General features: G+C 39.3%; 1 pseudogene; it reads left to right on the forward strand.

The window, feature by feature from the left end:
• The window catches only part of LOC137994650 (uncharacterized), a 22,163-nt pseudogene extending 16,112 nt beyond the window's left edge, over window positions 1-6,051 (forward strand).
• Window positions 6,052-17,032: the final 10,981 nt, after the last annotated feature.

Below are 17,032 nucleotides of genomic sequence, written 5' to 3' on the forward strand. Positions count from 1 at the left end.
TCACTAAGTATCCAAAATTTTGTCCTTCCTTACTCAAATGCTTGTGCCAGTTATACAACTGCACAATACTCCCTCCTCCAGATGAGTCGTCTGCTAGCCACACCTGTTTAACCAATGGGCAGTGGTCCCTCAATTTCTGAATCATTATAGATGTATTAGGTGCGTACCATGGCATCGCTAGCGGATCTCCTTGTGTGGTGCCTTCTCGAGAAAGTATTTCACCTCCCCGCAGATAAACAGTCTAGATGGGCTTGTATACGTGTTAATAACATAGAGCGCCATTTCTTTGCACATGATCTGGATATTGTGTAAAGCCACTGACCTATTCATTTGGTTAAAAGCGTTACTAGCATCAATTAACAATATTCCATCTGTTCCTTCTTCAACAAACACTTGACTCATTGCGTGGATCGCAGCCTCCGCTCTTGCGTTATGACCAGCGCAGACTTGTAGGGGACCTGCCGCTTCTTTTATTTCCTCCTTTAAGAAACCGCTGACCGTTTTCTCCACCATTCTCCTTAGTACCTCTCCAACGCCAATTGGTCTGATTCCCGGGTTCTTATCGAGCGGGATAAGCCTGCAGGGATGGGTGGTACAATTTCCTTGACAGATTTCTTGTGAAAACGGCTAACTCTTCTCTCAGAATTTTACCCTCGGTCTTAAAGTTCTTAGAGCATAGGATTCTCTTATACAGCTCTGCGTCCATTCCAGATGTTCCGGCTGAGCCCTTGGTTTTACTTGCTGAGTTGTAGATCGATTCTTCGTCTATGAGGTCGTAAGCATTTGGCGGAAAATAATCAATTGGGCCGTGCAACAAACTCTCCTCTGCGATATCAGCTGCCTCTGGGTGCTTGTCCTGTAGCCCTTGCAGGACATCTGGCGATAGGTCGAGCAGACCGGACGAGCTCTCGTTATCTAGGAGTTTCATTGCCGCTGTCAATTTTCCTTGCAGAACCAGCTTTGAGAAGACTTTGGATATGTCTTCAAGCTTTCTAGGTTTCTTGGAATTCATAAATTTCCCTTGAAAAAACCACTTCTTTAAGCAGCAAATTAAGATCCCCTTGTTTCCAGAGTGCTAATCGACACTCTATTGCTTCGCTATGCTCCTTGCTTTTGGAAGTAGCGGATGGTTTTTGCAAGATCAAAGTTGGGAGCACCATGAATGCTTTAAGAGCAACCGAGTTCAAGTCAGAGTCTGAATTAAATTGCTTAATCCAGAAGGTTAATTCTTCAATGAAACTCTTCCCTGCGCGGCCCGATGGAACATTGAATATATTCCTCCTGTAGTGGACGATTTCATTGTAAACATCATTGACAGTATTACAGAAACATGCGTAACTAATACTGCCCCAAGTTTTGTTCTTTATTTCAGAGGGAAGGACAAATTTGGTCAATGATCCGGCAAATTTGGCTTGATTTGATTTTTGGTGTTTTGATCCGTGCAAGTAGCAGCCTGTCCCTGGGGAGCTCTTTGACCAGCAACGTCGGAAGAAATATGCAAATTCGAACCTTCAACCACATGCACATTTGATAAATTTTCACCTTCGCATTCGGCGGGTTCGATACTTTCAGTTTGTGACAGCATAGATGCACCAACCTCTTCAGTTTCGTCTAAAGTAGTTGAAGAGTCGCCTCTACCACTTATTTGTGGGTTTTCACCCGTTATCGCTGCTGCGTGGTCGCGAAGATTCTGAGCTGATAACCCCAAGTTCTCGTATCCCAAGTCTTCCCATAGATCTTTCAAAATGAGCATATATCCTTCCTTGCGTCTGTTCTGGAAGCATGGCGGGTTGCTTGAGCTTTTTAAGTTTAAGGCTTTTTCCTTGCATTCTAGCATATCTTGATTCATCCTGGCAGTCCATTTTAGCCTTCCTGGTTTTCCCGCGAGCGACCGACCTGCAGCCGCCGCCATGCTTCGCCGCATCAATTTTTTATAATAATAATAATAATAATAATAATAATAATAATAATAATAATAATAATAATAATAATAATAATAGCACAGAACAAAGGCAAGCACAACTCTGAGTCGAAGCCGACCTTATACCTATCACCAGATTTAGGCGGGAGAGTCTTCAAAGAAATAGAGATACAGGATAAAGTTACGAAGATAAAGACCGCACTCTACACTACGACCAGTAAAGATCCCCATATAGAAGTAGTGAGAACCTTTCAGGAAGCAAAAAAGAGTACATCAGTAATAAAAGATGCCATGACTTACGCCCAGCAATTAAACGGAGATGTAACATTCGACGAACATCACAAATCCACCTCAGTAACAATGGGTGAGAAGGAAACTGTGTTCAAGATCAGTAGTCCAAAGTGCATTTAACAAACCCTTAAAGAGACAACAGAAACAAAGTACATACAAAGAGTCTCCGGACAACTATGGCTTGGCAACTATGTCACCCAACGCTGGAAAGATAACGACATCTCGAAACGCAACTTCAACCCAATCATGAAGTGGAAAAACATACCTGACGTCGCACTAGCATTCTACCACTACTCGTCCCTACAAAGGTTTACAGAGTAAAGAAAGAAAAAGAACAAGGCTTAGATTTAGTGTGCACACTGTGCCACAGTGCAGAAGAAACCTTCCCACCTCCATTATACGGCTGCTCTGCTATTGCGCAAACAATCTACAAGGCGAGACACGATAGAATGTTAAGGCCGATTTACCATCTCTTATTATCAGTTTTTAGTATAAATACACAGGTGATTATACAAATCGCGCGCTCTCATTGGCTCGCTATCTCGGATTATCAGCCGATAATCACCTCGACGGACAAAATGGTTGCCAGTAGTCGTTTTGCCACTGTAAGTGAAGATGATTTTCGCGTTGAAATGTTTTTTTTTTTCTCTTCGCCTCAGGCTCAGTGATTATCGGTGAATATTCACCGTCCTCGACTTCGTCTCGGTGAATATTCACCGATAATCACTTCGCCTTCGGCAAATAATTGTTAAATAACATGCAAAACGACGACTCCAAAGCATGGTATAAACAAGCGACCCCCGAAGCAAGTACGGAAAACGACGAAGCTAAAATTCTCTGGGACACGCCTATATATACAGATAAGGTGCCAGAGAATGGAGCAAACAAAGCAGACATGACGCTCTTTGATAAGAAGAACAAGGTTATCATCCTCGTGGAAGAAACTGTATGTAATATCGGACAGATCAACGATAGGAACGATTATAAGAAGAGAAAGTATCTGGATTTAAGATTGGGTCTCCGAAAACTCTATCTCGACTACGAGATCAAGCAAACCAATATAGTGTTTAACTTCCTGGGAGATTTCAACACCACCCTAAAGAAAGAACTCTCTGATTTAGCCCACAAGAAAGATGTTATTAAAGTGCTAACCAACTGTCAGAAGTGGATTATATCACAGAACTGTGAAATCATCAAAAAATTCTACAGTTTAAGATAATGAAACACACATTTTTTTAGTCCAGGAACTGTTGCCGAGACACTGTCCGCAGCAAGTTTCAAAACAAATTGTAAACTGAAAAGTTATTCAATAAAACAGATAATAATAATAATAATAATAATAATAATAATAATAATAATAATAATAATAATAATAATAATATATATTTTTAAATAACAATTTTATTAAACCCTTCTCAAATTAAAAATTAAATACAAATTCAGCAATACTATAGTTAAGAAAAAAAAGACTTCTTCGTGGTCTGATGGTTTTCAAAAAAGGAAACGTAAACAACTGTTTGTAGACTAAAAAAGGAAAATTTCTACGTACATCTACTAGTAATAATAATAAAAATGATAATAATAATAATAATAATAGACTTTAATAGTAACATCCCCAACGGGCTTTTCAGAAACTGTTTACAGATGAATGTGAATAAACTAATTAAGGGTAAGAGAGTAGTAAAACAACCACCAAGTGTTTAAGAAATGGCCTACTACTAAAATATTACACTAAAATTAATGAAGTTTAGGTTAGCTACAAATACATTACAAATCGCTCCGAGTATGAAGATAATCTTTTATGGATGCCTTGAACTTTCTATGGAAACTGCTATGCTTTATATTGTTATCTAGGCTATTCCAAATGGCTGTCGCTCCAAAGGTGAAAGTACAGTTTTAAAGCAGTTTCAAAAAGGGGTATACGAAGCGAATTGCGCTTGCGAGTGAAGCGATCGTGTATATTAGATCGTTTGCAAAATTTATTGCAGAGGTAGCTTGGGGCTAGACCGTTTAAACATTTATAAGCCACTAAGCAACTAAGTCTCTGTCACTAAGCCACTAAGTCTCTCAATTTTAGCAATTGTTTAATAGAAAGCCAGTTAGTATGGCGAAGTAAGGGTTTTACGTAGTCGTATATTTTAGAATATGGAACTATTTTACAAGCGAAATTCTGGATTGATTGGATCTTGTTTATATTAGTGGCAGAGGTATTTGACCATACTGGAGAATTATAGAGCATTTTACTGAATGCAAGGGATGAAATTATCAATAAAAGAGTTTTTGAGTCGAAACTCGCTTTAACTCGGTTAATTTGACATTGTTTTCACAGCAACACCTTGTTACATTGCGCAAGTTATCTTCGAGTTTCCGAACGGCCAAATCAATATTTGACATGGAAAACGACAGGAACACTTTCGAGTCGTCGACGTATGACCCCAGACAGCATATTTGAGGTGCAAACGGTAGATCATTCAAATAGACGCAAAACAATAGTGGCGAGAGTATAGCACCTTGGGGTACTCCACGTGTGATTGGCAGAGGGTAGGATAGAGTATAGACTATTCAGGTAGACTGAGAGCGGCCAGATAAATAGCTCTTAAGCCAGTTAACAACAGCAGGTGATGCACCCATCATCGAAAGTTTGTGAAGCAGTTTTAGATGAGTTATCTCTTAAAATAATAATTGTTCCAATCATTTATATGATTGTAGCTAAAATAGTTACTTGTAGCATAAGACCAAGGAGAAAGCTTGGTGGGATAGTTGTTTCTAAGACTGATCTTGGTCAAGAGGGAAAGTATAAGCGGAGAGCGAAACTAAATAAATGAAAAATTGAAGATAATGAAACAAATTCTGGCCATAGAGCTGTTTTAGATGACGACTGTAGAAAACAGCCTTATTCAGAATTAAATTTAAGAAGAAGTTAAGAGAACAAATTCATGGAGGAAAGCTCTCCAGAATCAACGCTTACAGTGCTCAGACTAACAAAACTACTGAGTGAGAGTCTAGCCGCATTGTTCTTCTCCGTGGCTTGTCACGAACACCAATAGAACATAGAAAAAAGACTGCAGTGGACATTCAGTATGTAGACTTTACATTGAATGAAAATCAACAGACACATTTTAATGATTTCTCTCTTGATTGAGTGCAATGTAGATGGCGCTTGTTTCGATCGAATTGATAATTTCGAACCTATTTTGTTTTTCCAAATGTGCCCACTTTCTTAGAAATACAAACATAATTATCTTCAAAAAATATATGAGTTCCTCAAGTTGTTATTTAATATTCCTTTAACCCTTTTACCCCACCTTTCTTCCCAGTCATTTTGCGGGGAAAACAGTTTCGTAATCGTGCTCTCTAGTACAGCCTAGGAGACACATGGGTAGTAAGGACACTGGTCTCTGAAACCACCACTCTTTTACTTTATCTCTCTCTGTTTTTCAGGTGGTGGTGGTGGTGGCTTCTACTCCAGCGGAAGAAGTTCAAAGCACTTTGGTGGTAGCATGGGAATTGGCGGAGAAGGTGGCAAGGGGTTTCTCCAAGGAGGAGTGGGTGTTCGATCCCGGCACAACAATGTTGTTGGAGGATTTGGAGGTGGTGGTGGTGTCTTTGGAAATGGAGGCGGTGGGGGAGGTGGTGGAGGTTATTCTGGGGGAAGTAGCGGAAACAACGAGGTGGATTCATGTGGGGGAGGAGGTGGATCTTACAACACTGGAAAAAATCAGCAGAATGAATGTTGTTACAATACAGCCGGACATGGTAGAGTGACCATAACTTTAACGTAACGCATCAGGTTCAATTGAGAGTTCTTTTCAAGGATCATTTTAATCATGAAAAAGCAGCCTCCTCCTGAGTTTGGGCTTACAAAAATCTCTTTTTAGTAAGCGACTTTGTTTAGTGTTGAATAGACCTGTTTAGTGTTGAATAAACATCTCGAAAGGTAGTAGATATTGTGAGGAATGAATTATTTTGTGACCATGCTAGACTCACGCTACTCTGGAGACGAACCTGACACTGATTTGCCGTGTTATATCCGTAACTTTCTTTTGCACGCTGTGGAGTGGATAGCACTTAGGGCACGTTCGATTGACTGTATTCCGGAAAAGGAATACGAGCGATAGAAGTTAGAAATCTCTTTTTACGGAGATTCATATTAAAATTGTCGAACACCTGCTAAAATGGTAAAACTTATCTTTATTATCCTTGTTTCTTCAAAAGGCCAAACATACAGTTTTAAATCATCACTTCACGTATTCGCATTCCGGAGTACGGTTAATCGAATGCAACCTTAATTTAATATCGAGCCAACGATTCTGACCTCGTCTTGTATTTTTAGCATTATAGTGGCGCGCTTTTCGTCATTAAAATCTTTTTGGCATTAAAGAGCATTGATCAGCGCTTTTCTCTGAAACTGATTTCTTGCAAAGGAGGCGCTTCCTTGAGGCGGTAGCAGGCGAAAAAGATCATAAACTTGACCACTTCCGGCCGCCAAAGTATGTATGTCGCTATAATCTCAGGAATCAAGCGCCTCTTCGTTCGCCCAGCCACACGCAAAGATACGTTCATGAACACTTTTACACTAGCAATGTCAAAGAATTAAGTAGCCTTTCTTTGTATAGTTCTCTATTAGTGATGTTTTAGAGTGTTTTCATATTTTTCTATTTATAAAATCATTTGTGAAAAACAATGACATTTTCTTATGTAAATTTGTCCATTTCAGCACAAGTAGGCAGTTTATGTTTAAGTATTTTCTTAAACTATCTATTCGTCTATTTTCAGATTTTTGACTCGTTAATTAGTTTTCCTAGCTTCATGCACTTCTTTCAACGAGCTACCTTTGTTTAGAGAACAAATAGCGTTTTATGGTTGAGAAAATAATTCACTCTTCGGCTCGTGAAACTCTGACTGGTAGACTATGGTGTTTGAGCAGAGCTATTTTTTTCTTGAAAATTAAATGCTCATGAAATCTTTTGTTTAGAGTGGAACCCCGGCTGACCTATGGTATTTCATCTTAAAAACTAAAACTAAAGACACAGTCACTGAACTGCAGATAGATTATGCGATCATAGAATTCTACTCCGCTCTTTTGCATGACAGCCTCTTTATTCACAGATGTACTGGTGGTAGCACATCACACCACCACCATCAGCCCATGGAAATTTGGTCATCATGATTCACTGTGCGATGGAATGCCTTCAAGGTTGTTTACAGTTAGTCGAAAACTTACAAGCTCACAATAACTAAACCGAAAAATGTAATACTTCCAGTCTCTTTTATCCGAAAGCTTTGAGTGAAGTGGATTAAAGTTATGCATGAAGGAGCCGCTTTTTATAATGTGGCTTATTACGAAGTTTAGAACAAATGTAAAGAGGTTTGTGGGCTTCGATTGTTCTAGCCTTTCCTGGATCAGCCCCTTTGTGCACCAGTAAAAACTTGCGGGTTCATGTCTCCTCTGTCTCTTGAAAATGCTTCGTTACGGTTTATTTAAAAAAACTCTGATTTCTCCTAATTAAAAAAAAAGATGAAATAAGTAAGCGAATAACGTCGTTTTCAAATATGCTGATAGGAAAGATTAAGCATCACGTTTACAGCAAACGGCAAACGTTGGACTAAAATTTGCGTTTTGCCAAAAATGGAAGAAACTCGTTTGATATGAGCTCATTTCTTGTGTTTTAGCAGCAGGTATCAAATGACTTTTCAAAAGAAAGAGACGAGTTAGAATGACGTAATTTTCATGCTTTTATGACAAGCAGCAGCCCACCGTTTCGCGTTTGTCTTTTCACTCAAACGTGATGCTTAATCTCTCCATAGTCTCCACCCTGGGGGGTGGGGACGGACTCCCATATAAAAAGGACAGGGGTGCCCATACCTTTTGGGGGTTAAAAAAGCGGTTTTGGTACCTCTTAGGGTGTTCAGCCTTAAAAAGTCCACAGCGGGAGCTTTATCGGTACCTTTTAAGGTACTGAGCCAAAACTTTATGACAGGAGACATTTGATAATTAACTATTTTTTAATGTTGTCTAATTAAAACCCATAATTTGGTACCTCCTAGGGGTGAAAAAAATTTCATGCCACGCCCACAAGAGAGGATCTTGGTACCTCTTGGGGGTTCTTTTCAAAATTTCCGACGAGCACCCCCGTCCTTTTTACATGGGATTCCCCCCGGGGTCTCCACCCATATGCCAACACAATATAAGTGAAAATCGAGGTGTGTTCTTTATCTCTTACGAAACACCGGATACGTCATTGGAGAATAATAACTATAATAACTATAGAATAACAGCTGCTGCAGATCAAAAAAAAAAAAAAAAAAAGACACTCCAAGACTCTGAAGAAATTGGTGATGATGAAACTGACAAGGTTTACCGCTACGAACATTTACACTAATGAAACCGAAGTACCTACGAAGGATACCGATTATCGAGGACAAAGATTTCAATGCCACTACTGAAGAGACTAGCTCTCAGATAGTTCAAGTCAATAATGACTTTCAGGAAGAGTTTGTTCCCGGGCTAAATCCTGAATCCGGAGGAATTAGCTCCGGCGTGTTTCTAGAATGGAAATTAACATTTTACGGGACAGGTCCCGAGGATAGCATGTCAGGGAATGGAAATGGTGACAACGACACTGACTTAGATATTGATTTATAATGTTCCTGCGTAGGTTCGTTGAGTTTTTTAAAAATCTTTATGAACATTAAATCATTCACTTAATATAAAATTCTCGATTTCACAGAACAAACACCAGCACAACATTAGGTTTACATGATAGGTACAAATTGTTATTCTATTACTACCAAGTAAACACCCTGGACGACAGAATCGCTGGATATATTGTAACCCGCGGGATATATTGTGTATGAGAATTTTGATGCAAATGAGGAAAAGAATGTAATCGTGTCCTTTTTTAACTTGTCCTTTCTTTGCCTGCAAAAAACCTGTAAATTTTTCCCTGCTTCCTTACGACGTGTTTACAGATGTTAGGATGATCTCATTATATCTAGTGGGATATCTGTGCAATTTACACGTATGATGCAATAAAAAGTTCCCGGATGTTCGTCTTCCACGAGGTAAATCATGGCGTGTTTAATGTGTTAATGTGTTGTGTGGGTTGAACGAATTCTGAATTCATGTTCCCGCGTCATGAACGAAACAACAGGCATTACCTTTACCTGTGAAAGTTTGTACTGATTTCAAATGTTACATCAGAAATTTGACGTTGGAATCCTCATTCATTTGGGTCATTTCAATTGCTTTGTTTTACCCGGTTTCCAAAATGGCGAATTTTACCATGAAGAAATTTATTAGTCGAGAGAGTCACTCGTCATGTTAAAATATCTCTGAAGTTTATGAGTTTTCAGAGAATCGCTCGGGTGGTTAATTTAAAAATCGAGTCCTCTATTGGTGAACTACAGATTACGTCATATGTTGCAAAATCACTTCGCGTGATGTCACAATGTAGACTTAAATTTATTATGCTTAACTGGGGTCACACTTAACTAAAGAAAGACAATGGTTTCTAAGAAAGCTATATAGTCAAGAGGGCTACAAAGGGGTTGCATGGATGGTTATTTGAAGTACCTTTTTCAATGGAAATTTGACATCACTTCAATTAGAGGGCGCATGCGCAACTAGTCCCAGTCCTTTGCCGTGCATTTCAGTGAAAAACATGTAAAAACTCTCAGGAAATGAAAGAGGCGGTGTTTTCACCGGATGGGAACCGTCCCATAATTCTTCGTAAACTGTAGCATGGAATTTCTGTTTGGACAAAAAATGGAACTGATATTTTGAAAAGTGTATCAAAGGAAGGCCATATGACGTCATAAAAAAAAAATGCTACAGATTTTGTCTTGACTCTCGTACTGTTAGCTACTGTTGCGTGAAAAACATAGTTAACTCACTGAGTTTTCAGACATTTTCTTTTTTTGGACACGTGACTTACCAAATATAGCCTGTGTACAGCCGCCCAATCTCCGCAAAAAAAAACAAAAACGGAGAGGACCGTCTGTGATTTATCGTTAGTAATCGTGTTCTGGAATAATTTTGCATACATTATTAAGTGATCTACGCTGACCAAAATTTGCGTGGCTCATATTTCTTTGGAGCGAAATTCTCAAAATGGTGGTCAATGAGGTAGATTTCAAGATACCTTGGCTTTATAGCATAGAAACACTCTTTAAAGGAAAGGATGTATTTGCAAGTCTTCCAACCGGGTCGGGTCTGATCTTCAGAGCAGCACAGATCGTTGCCGATGAGCTGTTTATTTTCCTCGATATGTCCATATTTCAAATCTTCCAGGGCAACACGCTTTGTAGATTGTTCTTGAGAATGGCTAGGCTGGTCCGAGCAAGGCGTTGGGATTACATTGACTGGTAAGGTATAGTGGGAGACGTTTTCGAGTGGACAATCTTTTGAATTGTGCTATATTCACCTCGTGAAGATTCGTCAGGAGCGCTTTCGGTACGCAGTTTAGCGCTGACAACAATTCCTACAAATTTACGTAGAATCGATTTCCACTTTACACTCTATAGATAACAATTCTGCTCGTACTTTAAAAGAAAAACCTCTTTGACCATCAAAAAGGTTTTTATTCGTATTTTTTACCGTGTGCAAAGTACACGCGAACTCATCGTAAAATCTCTCACGGCGGTTCTCACGGTGTTGATGTGGAGAAATAAAATCAAAACTCGATGATGTAATGATCTATGGGTAAAAACCAATGAAATAATTGTCCACATACCAGGAAAAATCACGTGGTATTGAACACGATTATTAACGGTAAATCACCGACGCTCCTGTCCGATTTTTTTTGCGGAGAGTGGGCGGCTGTACAGGCTAACGAAATATGGTTGTGAGAGTTGAACCAGACAAAGAAATGTTAAATAGCGGAACACACATGGCAAAAAATGGTAACTGTAGAGAAAAAGGGACTCGAGAAATGGTTATTTGGATGGTTTCATAGCAACAGTTAGGTAGTTAAGAGGCACCCCCCTTAAACAGATCTTCTTCCCAGGCTTGTTGAATATTGTTGGGAGAAGTTGACCCTCATACTAGGATTTTTGCTAACAAGGGGTTTGTGACCAAATTATCCGTGCTTAGTAACAGCCCACTTGCGGCTAGATTTCACGATTTAGTCATTTTTACCAAATTACCGTAATCCGAATCATCTTAAAGTGCTACTGTGACGGAAAATCAGTTTTTCTGTTACTTTGGATTTCAAATCCGTGACTATGTTAACTAAGCACTAATTGACCCAAGTTTTCAGGCCTTGATTTCAAAAGGGACACCTATTATTTTAACTAAGAATGTTCCTATTTCATGGTCCGCCATTAGTAACTTTAAAAAGCTGGATCCAAGAGAAAATAACGTCGAAAGCCCTATTCACATAGCATAAGCTAACCAAGGTTAGACCTGGGTTCAAATTAATACGGTTTAGTTATCGTCGTGTGAACGCTGCTAACCCGGGTTCGAGCGGGGTTAAATCCAACCTCTGGAGAGGTAGGTTCGACCCAGGTCGAACCTGGGTTACTTTTGCAACGTGTGAACGCAACCTTGGTCGAACCCAGGTTAATCTTAATTTCACACATGCGCACTTGTACGTTTACCGATCGAGCGTTGGGGGTGCGTATTTCATGCTCCTATATTTTCTCCATATATTCAACGTGTCGAATGTCGTTCGGGCAATTCGAGATCTCCAGTTCAGATAGATGGCGAGCCGTTTTTGAGCAGAAACTTTTTCATCCGCTTTCATCTCTCTAAACTCTTGCAATTCGTGAAACGAAGTTACACTAACGCCAAATTGAAAGCTATAGTTAAAAATTTACCTCCAAATCTCCACCATGAATAAAGGATTGTCGTCCTCCATATTGTCGCTATTGCACTGTCCTGTTCTGATAAAAATGCGCATGGCATGTAAAAGCAAACCCCAGTTCGCCCCAAGGTACGTGTTCACATCAGCTTTCTGAACTTTTCCGTGTGAACAAATTAGGGGCGAACCCGGGTTAATTTAAACCCGGGTCGAACCTAGGTTAGTTTTTTGCCGTGTGAATAGAGCTGAAGACCCACTAGTTTAAGAATGCGTGTGTAAGTGGTCGAATTAATATGCAGCACGGGAGTTTCGGGCTTTCAGACTTTCAGACTCTTATTGCATATATATTAAATGCATTTACACGATAAAAATTAAAGCTAGTAAGTAAATGACGTCACTTTTCCCTAGATCCAACCTTCGGACGTCGAATGATCGGTCAGTTTTGAACTTGAGTAACGGCGGACCCAAAGTAAACAGCCTTTGGATAAAAATCAAAGCTTGCCAGTTAGGTGTTAAGCAAACACACTATCAAAAAGAAGAGGAAAGGAAGCAATTTTTTTGACCATTGTAGCACTTTAACTAGTAAGCTGAAGGTCTTAGATTCGACCTCTATTTGAAGTATCAAATTACGTCCAGGGTTTGCCTGTGTCACTTGTTCTGTGAACGGACAAATCAATAAGTCACGTTAAATAACTTCCGAAGTGCTTTGCTGAAAGATCACTCGGTGACTTGTGGCACGCATTGATTTGAAATGAGCTGATGTTAAAGAATACGAGCAGTTGTTCATCTTGTGTTCAATCCGTCAAGCCCAACGGCACAGAAAAAGGAATAGAGAAAGAGAAGTACCGCCTGGCGATCTCTTGTGCGATTGTTTTTTTTTTTGGCGTTACGCTCAACTGACTGAGCGAAAGACGGGCTACTCCTTCTTAAAAGTGAAGTGTTGCAAATTATTTCCAAAAAATCCCTTCATGATTCATAATCTTGATTGAATCTTTCATTAGAACGGATTTTAGTCAAGTATAAAGGAAACCACAGTGACTCTGTATTATCTTTTATATTTTGAATTATGTGATTGGCCCAATAGCTTCGCGCTGCAATTTATTTAAACCAATCAATAGCAAAACTCTTACAAAATACAAAACTTCCCAGAATTTCTGATTGGCTCGTTTACGCCGTGTGAACCAGTCAGTGAAGCTTACGGCTGCCAAAACGCTCGTGATTTTAAGGTTAAAGGAACGGAGACTTGAAATTAACGTTTCCTTTTCCGAATTTATACTTAGTGAAAAATCTGGCAAAAAATTTCGACTTTCCTTGACCCTTGCTTTTATTGTGGTCGTTAAAGCTTACTTTATTATACAAAATTGATGCTCCCTAAAATGTTCTCTCCATCCTCTTATATAAGTCAGTCCAAGACATTTTGTCTTAAGAATGAAAACGAGTTTTCTCAAGAAAGACTTCACTTTATTAGTGAACTTGGATTACAGGAAATTTGAAAAATTCACGCTAGTGTGTCATTTATCCTTGAATAAAAAGCATTACGCCTCTTTCAAAATAATTTACAATTATTGGACGTTTTTGAGCAAAATATCGTGATTTGTCAGTGGGGAGCAGATCAATTATTTGTCGAAGCTGAAGGCTGAGGCAAATAATTGATCTGCGAGACATTGAAAAATCACGATATTTTGCCATAACCGAGTTCAATAATTGTTTTATCATTTGATGACTGAGTTAACTTTGTTTTTCACAATTCCCAACAATTAAATCTTTTTCTGGAAGCTCAGGAAAGCGAACTGCCATTGTCACACAGGACCGTGGTTTTAATTACGCATGAGCAGAATATTATTTGCAGCAAACACTTATTTGTAGACAGTTATTTGCAGGTCACGTGGTGGGCTCTCGGTCAATGGAAAGGAGGGAAAAATACCTCGAATGATAATTTAATTAATTCGAGCCTTAATTTCTTAAAATACGGTAATATACTTTTTTTAAAAAAGACTACGCAATTGTTTTTTTCCCTTTGAACGTTTAAAATGTGAAAATAGTAGCATGGTATCGTCTTGGGGCGTCTGAAGTTGAAATTGATTTGATTTCAGGTTTGCGTATTAAAACAAAGTACCTATTGCATTGCTTTACATCGTGAAAGAGTACCTTTTTGTAATTAGGATGAAGTTATTGTAATGACAAAATGCCTTAATTCCATCGAACATCATTTAACTCCCTGCTTCTTGTGTGAATATCATGTACAGTTCACCCCTGCTGATGACTTTAGAGTTGAGATCAATAAAATATTACGGTTTTGTAAGCATTCTCTTGATTGTAATAACAGTGTTTCCGTTGCGCCTACGGCTTTAGTCGAAGCACTAAGGTTAATTTGTTTCAGAAAATCAGATTGCATCATTGCAGGAACCACACAACAATTATCACATTACATTCAAGGAACAAAATACGGCAGTAAGAAAGACTCATTATGTAGCCTTTATGTGACGTTAGAGCAATTTTCAAACGACTGTCGATCGTCGAAAGTAATTACGCGATTGCTATTGATGATTGGTCTAAAAATCTCGCGCCAGTTTATCAACCAATGATATAGGAAAACAAAAACAAATTGCGACTCGCAGGCGCAATTTGTCCCGCGTTTTGAGCAAGTTACATGGAATTGATGCCAATTTGGATTGGTTCATTGTGCGGTTTGCACCTGCTGTGATTGGTCGAAGTAAGTACTTTGGTATTTGTTTTACGACACTCAATTGAAAACCGCTCTATTTAAGAGATATAAGCATCACTAACTGCGGAAGGAAAGTGTTCCAAAGACGAATGACAACGGTATCCTGTGTTGTAGCTTTCACGCGGATCCTCTTGGGGTAATTTTTTCTTTCTTTTTTCAAAACTAAATTTGGATGGACATCAATCAAATATTTCCATGACAATGGTTCCATTCAGTTGGTGGCAGATGCATTCGTCATGGAAACATTTGATTGACGTCCACTCAAATTTAGCTTCGAAAAATGTAAAAAAAAAAAAAGTCTTTGAGGGGCACGTGTGACTGGTAACCGCTGTAAAGAACTCTTATAGCTATTGTGGTCTATTGGATCATTGAACGATAAGCTCATGTTTTCCGCTTCTACCACTTTTCAGTCTTTTCCCGACTACTTTGCCTTAGAAACTGTTCTTCTCTGGCGCTTTTACCATTCGATTTTAAATTCCTATACCCGATACTGAATGATATCGAAAAACTGGAAAATTGGCGCATTCCTATTAGGGTCTAGTTTTCTCCTTATTTTTTCATCATTGGCGGGAATCACGTTCAACTCTAAAGATGGCTTGGACAATGTTGTCGATAGTTTCAGTCACCAACAACCGTCTATGCTCAGATTTCTAGCCGTTGGTGTGTCGTTGAGCAACGAGACGCCAGCGGCTGGAAGTCTGAGCCGAAAGCCTTTGGCAAACGAGAGCGAGAGTTGATGAGAGTTGACGAGAGTTGAAACTCTCATTCTCGTTTGGCCAGGAACTCTCTCATTCTCTCTAGAGGGCTCATCCAATTTGAACTTGCTCAAATTGATCATGAGAGCTGGCGGGAGTTTTGTCTCATTTGGCCGCACACGAAAGTTTGAGCGAGAGGGTTGCGGTCAGCAGTTACTGTTTGTTTCCAGCCGGCTTTTTTTGATAAAAAAGGACCAAGGACTTGAGAGATATCTTGGGAAACTTCCTAAGCAATGTAAGATATCGTTGCCGTACCAATCCGAAATTGAAAATGTAGCGATGGGAATGTTTTCCCTGTATCGAGGAAGCGCAACGTAAGCGTTGGCCTCTCAGCCGGGTTTGATGACCTTGTGGCCTGAACCTCGTGCTTTGTAATCCTTGGGGAGATTGCAGCTGGAATTTTTCAAACTGACATTCCCTTATTATTCAACTTACACGACGTACAATCTACTTCAAACTTCAAGTCTACTTCAAAGAAACAAACTTTTTGTACATGCAGAGAAGATTCACAATAGACGGGGCAGAGAGTCGAACCCGGAGCGATGGTTTCTCATTTGAGTTTCGGATGTCCACTAGACTAACGAGACAAGCCCTCGAAAAGTCGAATTTTTTGGAGTATTGACATTGTGGTACACAGAAAAACAACTGAAAGCTAACCGTTTTCAGAGTGGTTTTTAGACCTAAATCTTGTACATCAACTCGGCTTCACGTGAGCTCAGAAACGCTATTTCTTGTTGAACTAAAGCTCTAATTCTGCCTGTTTTCATTCTTTTTACAGCGGTAAGCTTGTCGTATTAAGGTGGGATATTGCGTCCTGTAATTGTTACCAAATATCTAATGTTAAGGTATGGCCGTGAGTGTTAACCGTCTTCAACTCGCAACCGGCTGCGACAATTTTGTTAAAGTAACTCTTCTCGCAACGACGCTTTATCCAGTCTCTCGTTTTACCACGTTTTGGATAATTATCCCTTCTTCCTCATTAAACATAAGCATTAGAAATAAACATGCAGAAGCTTTTCATTTGCGCTCAAAATTCATTTTAGCGGTCAGGCTACAGTAGCTCAATATACCGGCTGGCTAGTCACCATATTTTCCCAGAGTAGTTCCCATGCTCTCTCTTTTGTTTACGCTCGAAAACTCTTGACAGATTCTCGTCAACTCTCGCTCTCTCGATCACTCTTATCTCAACTCTCGTGAATTCTCATCAACTCTCACTCTCGTTTGGCCAGGGCTTAACAATTGTTCTTCTCAGGAAGAATCGAATTCCATCAAAGTATAAAAGCTAAACTTATATATTAAATTTTATTGATTTTTTACGTAAAACATAAAGTCCAAATTAACTCTCTATAATATCTTATTTCAAATATGTAAAACATGCAAATACAAAGCCGGGTCTTTTGTCAAGTGATATTTAACGGCTGGTATGATATTTCTTGTGTAATACTATCGGGAACATTTGTTAACCTGTGAGATTTGAGAGATTGAGTTTCGTCTTCCTGTTTTCGTGATACATAATGCAGTACCACACTGTTCAGTA

The sequence above is a fragment of the Montipora foliosa genome, chromosome 3 (genome assembly GCF_036669935.1).
Source record: "Montipora foliosa isolate CH-2021 chromosome 3, ASM3666993v2, whole genome shotgun sequence".
Taxonomy (NCBI): domain Eukaryota; kingdom Metazoa; phylum Cnidaria; class Anthozoa; order Scleractinia; family Acroporidae; genus Montipora; species Montipora foliosa.